We start from the raw sequence: 11,114 nt of genomic DNA, 5'->3' as shown, positions 1-11,114 counted from the left end.
ATCACTAGCTTCATCTCTGGTCATTGTTCTATTTGCTAATTTCTTCTGTTTCTCTCACCCTTATAAATCTCTTAAACCTATCAAAAGAACTTAGTTTCCACTCCAGTTCAAGGTAAACTGAAAGAAAGTTGAATTTCTTCTGTAAGGTTAATTATACTTTGTTTTGTTACCTAACATGTAAAAAGACAACTGGGTGAGGATGCAGGAACATTTCACAGGGGCATTACTATGCTTCTCGACCTCTACTAAGATAATATTTTCTGACCCCAGGTTTTGTAGAAAAAACTGCCCGCCAGCATATCCAAGCCAAAGTGACCCTGCCCAGATGCTGATGCCAGCCAGCATGAGCATGCATGGCAGGCACTTCCTCCCAGAGCCAAGCCTGCCTCTGTGCCCAGAGACACCTGACCAGAGACATCAGTGAGAAAAGAACAATATAGATGAGTCAGCACCTGAGCCAATGGGACTTTGGGAGAGCATATAAAGGCAGACCTAACTTCCTTAATAAACCTGTATGCAGTCATGCTCTGCTACTCACTGACTCTGTGTATGTGTCCTTGGTGCTGTTTCTTCTTACTTTTTTCCACAAGGGGTGTCCAAGCAGGATCATCTGCAGCAAGATTTAATGTAGGAAAACAAAACTAAAGAACAATAAAAGCCTGTGCTTTCATTGAATAGTTGTCATGTATTTTGCATGATTGTACACAGGAAGAGAGGAGACATGCCCATGTGTCAGGGTGTAATTAATGTAAAAAGTATAGTTGTGCCTTTTCTTCAGCTTTATTATTGAATGAGGACCAAACAGGGATGCTTTGTTTGTTGTTGCTTTTGTTTGTTTTATAAGAATCAGAACTTTTGGAACAACTTCCCTTATATTTGGGCGTTTTTTTTTAATCCTCAAGTGTATTATATAAAGGAGGACCCAGTAGGTTACTCATCTAGAGTTCTGAACAATGATTCTGCAAGTCATTATTTTTTAGTCAGTGGACTTAGACTCATTGGTTCAGCAGCATCTTCTTAAAATCACATACTTTAAGCCCCTTTTGACTGTGATTCTTTGTATGGTGAATATGTTTTACACACAGTAGTGTACAACATGGAAGCACATGAAAGAATGAAGGTGAAAAGAAAGAGTCTGACACACAATAAATGGAAAAGTAAAACAAAAACTAGGAATGAAGCTAAAAGCTGTTGCTAAGGAACTCAGTGGGGGGGGGGGAGGCAGAGTACAGACTTTTTGCTGATTTTCAGTCTGTAATTGACTTTCTAAGCCAGAAACAGTAAGGCATGTATCCTCTGTGGGTATTTCTCTCCTCAAAGGCTAGTGCTTTCAAAATTATGCATGAAAATTCTTTTGATGGATTGTTCAGGAAAAATAAAAAGAAAACTAAGAAAAAAATAAATGAAGATCATCTGATAAAGAACAAATAAATCCAATTCAAAGGAGAACATGGTGGATCTCACTTATCATCCTGACATTTGGGAGATGAAGGCAGGGATCCCAGATGCCAATCCAGCCTGAGTCGAATAGTGAGTATGAAGATTCCCTCTGCTACATTGCAGCTTTACACAATCAAAAAAAAAAACAAACAAACAAACAAACAAACAAATGAACAAGTAGACCAGACAGCAACAACACTATTGCGGTAAATAAGGATCAGGATAAACAAATAGGCCGAATAGATGTTTATTCAGGGAGAAATAACTTACAACCTAGACAGATGAACACCAGGAAATTCAACCCGATCCTCTCCTGTCTGAGTCACGCCAGAAAGAGAGCGCCTTCCTGGCCCCCTCCGACCTCCTTCCTCAGGTCACCTCCGCCCATCGCTCCAACCCCCCAATGGGCGTGGTCAGTGCTACAGAAGGACTACCTCACTACACAACACAAAGCTTATTTACAGTTGGATAAAGCAAGGGAATTGGCCCCCATCATAAGAACCCAATCAGGCCAGAGTGAGCAAATGTTATTCAGAGAGGAAAAGGAAATCACCTGATCAGTTTTGGTTTCAGGGTGGTTGTTACCCTGAATCAAAAGGGCATGACGTGTTTGCTGTAGGACACATATCTGACACTTTCTTAGATTAGATTCTCCTTGCTGGAACTGGGGGATGAGAATAAGAAGGACTTTAGTAAACACTTAACATCCTTATTATTTTAGGAATAAAGTTACAGTTGCTGTAGCCTGATAATTACAATTCTATAAATTTATCAATGACTCACTTACTTTTTGGCAAGCAGGAACTTTTAATGGGGATATAACACAAATCAATGTCTATTCACCTTTCACATCTCTAATGATGGCACTTCCTCTTCTAATTGTTGTAGAGATGAATAATTAGGTTAGGTTTACTACTCTGTTGGAGACAGAATAATTGTTAGGGCTTTGATTTGGCCCTGTTCCCCTGCTCTCCATCATTCTGATATCATTGATTTCCTCTGAAATTGGAAAACTTGGTCGTATGAATAAATCATTTTCTGTCTCTTTAATCTCACAGACCTCCCCAAAGTTCCCTAAGTTCTCTCTTCTATCTTATTAAACATCTGAGAAAATTTTGAAAATACACATAGGTGTTGCATGAGCAAGCATAAACTAACACACCCAATTCAGTATTTCATCCCTGCCAGTCCCCATATATTACTCTATAAAACACACGAGAACGTTTGGTTTTCTCTTTTCTTTTCTTTTTTTTTTTTTTTTTTTTTTTTTTTTTTTTGACAGGTGCAGTGAACTTTATTGATGGTATTCAAGAGAGTAGAGCTCCCTAATCCCCTTAATTCTGTGGGTCTGGGATGGAAACTGTGAGGGAGATCAGTGTCAGGGGTTGTTGGACAGGGACTGCTCAGCAGCCAGGGCCTCTCTCTTGCTCATGTCCTTGCTGGGGGTGGATGGTCCAGGATGGACTCTTACTCCTTGGAGGCCATGTAGACCTCCACCACCCTGTTGCTATAGCCGAATTCATTGTCATACCAGGAAATGAGCTTTAAGATGTTGTCACTGAAAGCGATGCCAGCCCCAGCATCAAAGGTGGAAGAGTGGGAGTTACTGTTGAAGTCGCAGGAGACAACCTGGTCTCGGTGTAGCCCAGGATGCCCTTCAGTGGGCCCTCGGATGCCTGCTCCACCACCTTCTTGATGTTGTCATACTTGGCAGCTTTCTCCAGGCGGCATGCCAGATCCACGACGGACACATTGGGGGTAGGAACACGGAAGGCCATGCCAGTGAGCTTCCCGTTCAGCTCTGAGATGACCTTGCCCACAGCCTTGGCAGCACCAGTGGATTCAGGGATGATGTTCTGGAAGCCCCACGCCCATCATGCCACAGCTTCCTGGAGGAGCCATCCACAGTCTGTGGTCATGAGTCCTTCCACAATGCCAACGTTGTCACAGATGACCTTGGCCAGGGGGCCTAAGCAGTTGGTAGTGCAGGAAGCGTTGCTGACAATCTTGAGGGAGTTGTCATATTTCATATGGTTCACACCCATCACAAACATGGGTGCATCAGCAGGAGGGGCGGAGATGATAACTCTGTTGGCCCCCACCCTTTCAGTGGGCACCAGCCTTCTCTATGGCAATGAAGATGCCAGTAGACTCCACAACATACTTGGCGCCATCATCACCCCATTTGATGTTGGTAGGACCTCGCTCCTGGAAAATGGTGATAGCCTTCCCGTTGATGACAAGCTTCCTATTCACAGCGTTGACTGTGCCCTTGACCTTGTGGATAGAGTCATACTGGAACATATAGACCATGTAGTTGAGGTCAATGAAGGGGTCATTGATGGCAACAATGCCGACTTTGCCAGAATTGATGGCAGCCCTGGTAACCAGGCGTCCAATACGGCCAAATCCGTTCACTCCGACCTTCACCTTTGTGTCTTAGAAACGAGGCTGGCACTGAACGAAAAGATGCGGCTACCTCTAGACCAGGGAGGAGCAAAGACCATGTCTAATATACTCATCATTACATCTAAGATTAACTAGCAAAACTGGCAGATTTTAACACCACTCCTGAAAGATTGTGCACCACACAGTAAATTATGTGTCTTAGGTAAATGCACCATTACCTATGAACTTGTTTTCAGTCTTAAATTTCACTTCTATACACATTGCATAATATGCAACTGAATAGTGACAGCTATACTCTCAAAATTCGAACTTACAGACCTTATATCCTTTTCAAGGAGACCTTTCTGTAATCAGATTCTATATGTATCTGAATTGAACTGTAAGGATAGAGAAAAAATTCAGCTGTGACAATTCCAAGATTGTTATGCCTAAAAACATGATAATAATGATGAATCATTAAGGCTATATGGAAATAGTATGGTTGTCTCTGCTACTCACAGAATTTAAGAGAAATTTGGAGGATCAATGTGTGTTTACATATCATTGAGCATTTTTTACTTATTGTTTGAGAATGTCACACATAAACATAATGTACTTTGTTCAAATGATACCCTATCTTCTCTTCAAATTCCTCCCATAACCCTCTGCCAGATCTTTTACTTCCTAACTTCATGTGAGTTTAAAATCCTACTGAGTTCACCTTAGTGCAGCAAATATGTGCATTGATTTGGCTCTTCCATATTTTTTTTTAACCCAGAGTCAGCAAAACATTTAATTTAGAACAATAGGCATTTTTCAATGAAGCATCTTAAAAACTTTATTTTCCTTTGAAATATCATGTTCTAGACTTGGTCCTTACCCCTAACCAAATTGTTGCTTCAAATATTTCATCACATATTTGAACTACAGTTTTATTCTGAGTTTAATTAATTAAGCCATTGATTGTGAAGGTATATAAATGGATTTATAGTATTCTTATAGTCTACCTCTGGTAAAAAGGTAACATAACCAAATACTCTTTATCACTTCTGTTACTCAAATCACAAGTACAATGTCATAACTGTCTGCTAATACTTCTGACAGCTTCAGGATATAAGATAAACATACATTTGCTCATCCTCCCAGTAAATAAATCATCTCTGTGTTCTAACAATGCATGAGCAATGCACCTTTATATTCTTACCTTGAAATTCTGGTTTCTGGCTTATGCTTGATTTCAGTTAGAGGATCCAAGCAGGAACAGATACTGCTCTCAAGATCTTAGAAAATGTAGATTTAGTAAGCATAGTAAGCATAGGTTAGTAAGCATAGAAACATTCAGTTTAAACACAAGATAAAGCATAATATTCTATGGCTATAAAAACAGAGTTGTGACATTCAAATAAGTAAAAAGAAGAGAAGACATAGTTCTTGAAATGTAGAAGGGTGCTGTTAAGAGTGATATATAGTACAGTTCTGTGGCATTCAGTCAATAGGTACATTTAGCATAAGTAATAATATGGAAATAAAGTCAGAGCAGCAAAATGTTGTGGTCCATCCTCATTTTGTGTTGGACTTCTACAAGAGTTTTCTATTGCTGAATGGAACTAGAAGGAATGAAAATTGAGGTTATCCAAAAAATACTTCCTGGTTCACAATGCAAAATTTAAAATTTAAAATGAATCTGATTGTACATTGACAGTTTATGGTTGCTTGGAGAGTGATAATCAGTCTTTGAAAATGTAGGTTCTAGTAGGTTTCCTCTGCTCTTGTGGATGAACCCACACCCATGCACATGTTGGCAGAACAAATTAAACATAGTGGGTTACTAAAAGAGAAGAGGGGAGTTGTAAGGCAATGACTTAAATGTGGAAGGAAGATGACATTTTTAAGGAGGAAATGGGGAGGAAGATGAAACAGGGAAATGGTAGGTAATAAAACTGCACCATTTACATATATGAAATTTTGGAGTAATAAAAAATCCAATAAAATAGCTTGGGTAAAAATAAAATTAATATATTATTTCAAAAAGTATGTATAATAGTTTATCCAATACCTCTTTGTAGGGCCATATAATACTTCAAGGGAAACTAATGACCACTTATGCCTTTCTTTTAGATAATTTACCACTCTCATATTCCCCCCCTGAAAAAGACCACTAATCCAGCATGTAGGGCCATGGCAGAGGCTAGAATCAGAGTAGGAAGGAAGTATCAGTTGGATCAGATCTGCATAACAACCCTGCAGATTCTACAACAGGGCAAAAGCAGAAAAACAAAGAAAAGTTCCAGTGATGGCACAGCATTGATAGTGTATCAGGAATAAGAGGCCTCAAACCAGATCAATTACTCTTTGCCATGAACACTTGAAAAGTTATATGTATAAAAGAGTTTACTGTGTGACTCACCATGTCACATGATGAAATTGATTTTTTCCTTCTATTTTATTTTTCAATCTCTTAAATTAAATTTAGTTTTTTTTTTTTTTTTTTTTTTTTTTTTTTGAGGGGCAGGTTGCAAGGGCAGAGGATGGATACTCAGGGATAGGGGAATGAATGGAATGGAGATGCATGATTTGAAATACATAAAGAATAAATAAAAAGAAGGAAGGATCTGGTTAAGGCTGGGAAGGTACAGAGGGCCATGTCCTCCAGAACTTTAAGGAGTTCTACTATCTCTGATTGTAGAAAATAGTGCCAAGAAGACAGCTGGATTTTTGGAATTCTTTGAGTGTGGTGGCTTTGATGAGAATGCATGCCTACCAGGTTCAAATGCTTGAGCACTTGGACCCTAGTTGTTGGAACTCTTTGGGAAGGATTAGCAGGTGTGGCCTTGTTGGAAGTCCAAGCCATTCACATTTATATCTCTCTGCTGTGTGCTTGTTAATAAGAGGCCAATTCTCAGATACTACTCTAGTCCAAGATTTCCTGCCTGCTGCCTTGCTCCCACCATTATGGTAATGGATTCCAACCTTTGCAACTATCATCTACCAAGTTAAATGTTTTCTAAATTGCCTTGGTCATCGGGTTTTGCCATGGCATTATAACAGTAACTAAAATAGTGAAACAGTGCAAAAGTACATGTGAGGTAACTGGAGCCAGTTAGCATGGGGCTGAGGATGTTTCAGAAATGTACAAGACGCTTGTGTCATTAACTGTTGATTTACAAAAGGCAATGTGATTAATCCTGTGTGTACAGCAGAGAAAATATTATAAACCCTTCTCACCAATGAAGGAAGTGTAATCCAGAGACAGAATGATCAGGCAAACCTTATGTTCAGTCATAACTTGAGCTATTTGCATGAGTGTGTTGTTTTGAATGTTTTATATTATGTTTAATTATGTGTAAGTAAATGTAGGTGTCAGAAAGCCTGGAAGATGGTGCCAGAGGTCCAGGAACTGGGATTTTTGGAGGTTATGAGTTGCATGATGCTGGTGCTGGGAAGCACACCTAGGCACTTTCTAGAGTAGTCTGTGCTCTCAACCACTGAGAATGAGTGTTTTTTTATATGATTACACAACTGGTACATAAATTGATGAATATATAGGTATAGGTACATGGGTTATATACATGTAGGAAAAATGGATGGAAATAATAAATTAATGAAAACAGTACACAAAAAAAGAAACAATTTTACTTTTGGGGAAACTATCCATTAGTATATGTAGAATGAAAAGTAACTAGAAATGCCAATATTTGGTACCTGTTATGGAAACAGTAAACTCATCAGATCCATCCAGGGCTTTCACTCAGTGGCTAAAATTATCTCCCACATACTTGTGATTAATAACAAATGGAAGTACAGATCCAGAAGCCTGTTGCTGGTAATTGCTATACCATCCTTTTTGTAGTACTGTGAACAAAAAATGTATAACCTAATTTTAATTGTAAGGAAACATTAGAGACATAGATATGGAAAGTACACTATACAGCAAATGGTTTGCACATTTCAAGTCAAATCAGGATTATAAATAAAATGAAGGTTGTGGACCTACTTCTGATCAAAAGGGCTATAAATTAAAAATAACATCCAAATATAAGAAATGTACTGTAAAAGACAAAGAAGGAAAAATATACTTTAAAGAAATGACAGTTACATTTTCTTTAGTAATTGGATATATTTCAGCTGTCTGACAATATTTCAGATTCAGTAAATGTCAATTATTTACATGTATCTCTGCATATATACATATATATATGTAAATATGCAAAAGGGATAGACAGAAAAAAGAAAAGAAGAAAAATATAACATAAAAAGAGTAAAAGAGCATGTGGTTATGCTTGGAAGCTTGAATTGATGCTGTATGAAAATTGTTTGCCCTGAATTTGAAAATTTTGATATGTTAATTCAAAATGAACACTTAAAACAATAAGAGCTTTCTTCGTTGGGAAATGCAAGGTGAGTGACAATCTCATTTTTCTGTTATCTTTTTTATCTAATATGTCGTATAATACTTTATTAAGACTATAAAATTCTTGAGGATTATGGAAGAATGACTGCAGCGCTGAATGACTTCACTTTTATCACTTCCTTTCAGTGATTTATTTATTCTTCTTTCTCTCGTTTTATAATGAGGTGAAAATAAAAGCAGATGTAGAAGTAACTGATCAGTCCATGCAGAAGTACAGCCATCTTCGAGAGTAACAGTGACTTCAAAATAAAACAAACGAACAAAAACCAGGCATCTGCACAGAAAACCAACAGAAATACAATATATCGAAACCATTGAGGAAAATCTTGAAGATTAAGGCTTGTGTTGAAACAGTTGTAGTATATCCGTATCAATCAGAACAGTAAAGGAATAAACAACAACAGAAATGTCTTACTTTTTAGAACTTTATTTGGAGAAATTAGGATATTTTGGTTTTATTCATCCTATGGCAAGGGACTGGATTTCAAACTTATTGGCAGCAGAATAATAGTCCATTTTGCACACATGCCACATTATCTTTCTCCATCATCAGTTAATGTGCAGTTTGGCTGTTCCCATTTCTTCATAGTTTTGGAAAGGGCTGCTTAAAGCTCAATAGTGTAAATGTCCCTTTGGAGTCCTAGCTTGATTTCTTATAGATGTATATCCAGTAGTAGAATTGATGAAATACCTGGTAGCCCTATTTTCAATCTTTAAAATATTTTCACATAGTGTCTGAGATTTTAAAAGTCATTTATGAAAGCTCTGGGCTTGTGCCAGGCACACACTAATGCCCTCAACAGAGGATAGGATAAAGTTAGCTTATTTCATCCGTTTCTTGTCCATGGCAGATGATATTTCACAAAATACTTTTGCATGTTTTCTTGTGTGCCTAGAGTTTTATCTGATAGGAGTGTCTGCTGCCCATTAAGCTACCATTTCTGTTTACCTTGACTCTTGGCTTTTGGCTATCTCACCCTACAGGAATGAGGTCACAATCTGTCTGAAAATAAGTTTTGGATTGTGAATTGGCTTTTATTATTCATGTAAACTTGAACTTTATCACTTCCTTCCAGTAGTTTATTTGCTTTTACTTACTTCTATTTTACTTCTATTTTCTAATGAGCTGTAAAAAAAAAAAAAAAAAAGTTTTAGGTCAGTCCACCCAAATGCACAGCCATCCTCAAACCATGGGGAAGAAACATTAGACTCAATTTTGGCTTTAGCTAGTTCCAGGACAGTCCATATAGTCTTTTCCGGAGAGGAATTACTCATGTGCTTCAGTTTTTATTGCCATCTTTGATATAGTTCAAATCACCAGAAGGATAGGTATCAAAGTGAAGGACGGAGTTTGCTGGTGTTGCCTGACACTCACTCAACACCCAATTGACAGTAATAGATTGTGACCAGGTTGTGCAGAGTTCACTGCCGAGAATTATGAGTCCTTCCTGCCCTTGGCTGTGAGGTAGGCTGTGTACAGAACTCAATATTCGTTGGTTTTTATACCATCATTTAAAAGTATCTTACTCTTGTCTTACCTGTGGCTCTCATTAGCTTTTCCAATTTTTAAAGTGAGAAAAAAAAAAAAAAAAACAACAAAAAAAAATTAAATGGCTAAAATTCAGACAATGAAATGTTAAAGAAAAATCTTATATTTAAGGTAGTGATTCCATTATATTACACAAAGTAAGCAAGTTCAGACTTGATCTTATTTGAGGCGTTTATCACCAGATTTATTAAACTGTTTTTAGTGTTCGCTTATTTGATGAACAGTAAAGACCAAATGTTTCCATAGATTTTGTAGATGAACACATAGTGGGGTTGGATGTAAGGCACTTATTAAGCCATTATTTAAATTTCACCACATCTAGCTCTATCTAGTCACTGAATTGAACTGCTGAAGTTCAATCCGTGAACACACTAATAAAACCTGATTTATTTAGACATATGTTGACACATTTACAACACCCAAATAGATTACAGTGAACGTAAATTATTGTGTACTTTGTCAACTATGCTTATTTGAATAGTCAATTTAAAGTAAAATAGATTACATTATGATGTAATCAGTTTTACTACTGCCTTTAGTTCATGTAAGGACAAGTGATTAATATTAGAGAAATTAAGAATCCTAAAGTTTTAAACATTTTTTTGTTCATAAAACCATCAATTTAGTAAAAAAACAATTAAATAATCAAAGTTTGTTTTGTAATACTTTTTTAATTTCAACTCACATTTTATCATATTTTAATTTAAAAATATTGGTCAATTATGTTACAATAAATGTGTAATTCTCTCTAAGATAGACTCACAAATTCATAAACACCTATTTTTTATTTGTGTCTTAAAAAGGTTAATTTATAATATATATAATAAAATGTATAGTTGACTACTTTTATTTTGATATTCTTTAGGAGAAAAATATAGATTTGTCTATCAAACATTTTATATGCTTATATGAATTTACATATTTAATCATCTACATATGTTTGTATATGTGGAATATCAATAATTACTTCCAAATCATTAAATAACAATAAGGAACTATAGTTTTTCTAAGAAATATTGGGTAACATAAAAGAAAACTTTGATGTTTTATGAATATCTAAAGAAAGAATATAAGTATATTGCTACATATATAAAACTTACTTTGAACTTAACAATAATTTTAGCTTTATTGGAGACTGGTGGACACAGCTGCTTAAAAACAAGTTATACTGCAATAGATTAGAAAGAAGGTAGATACCAGAATAATGAACTTTGAAGAAACCAAGCTGTATTTGCATCATATGTCAACAGTTCTTATTGTTTAGAAAAAGAGTTGAACCTTCTGAAGTGTCAAGAAATGAAATAAATCAAGGAGAGAAAACAGGAG

The 11,114-nt window shown here is 36.6% G+C and overlaps 1 pseudogene; it reads right to left on the bottom strand.

Annotated features, from left to right (window-relative positions):
- Positions 1-2,907: 2,907 nt before the first annotated feature.
- The window catches only part of LOC127220747 (glyceraldehyde-3-phosphate dehydrogenase-like), a 181,895-nt pseudogene continuing 173,688 nt past the window's right edge, over positions 2,908-11,114 (bottom strand).

This window comes from Phodopus roborovskii, unplaced genomic scaffold, assembly GCF_943737965.1.
Source record: "Phodopus roborovskii unplaced genomic scaffold, PHOROB, whole genome shotgun sequence".
Taxonomy (NCBI): domain Eukaryota; kingdom Metazoa; phylum Chordata; class Mammalia; order Rodentia; family Cricetidae; genus Phodopus; species Phodopus roborovskii.
Note: the sequence above shows the minus strand (reverse complement) of the source record. Positions and strands in the feature narration are given on the sequence as shown.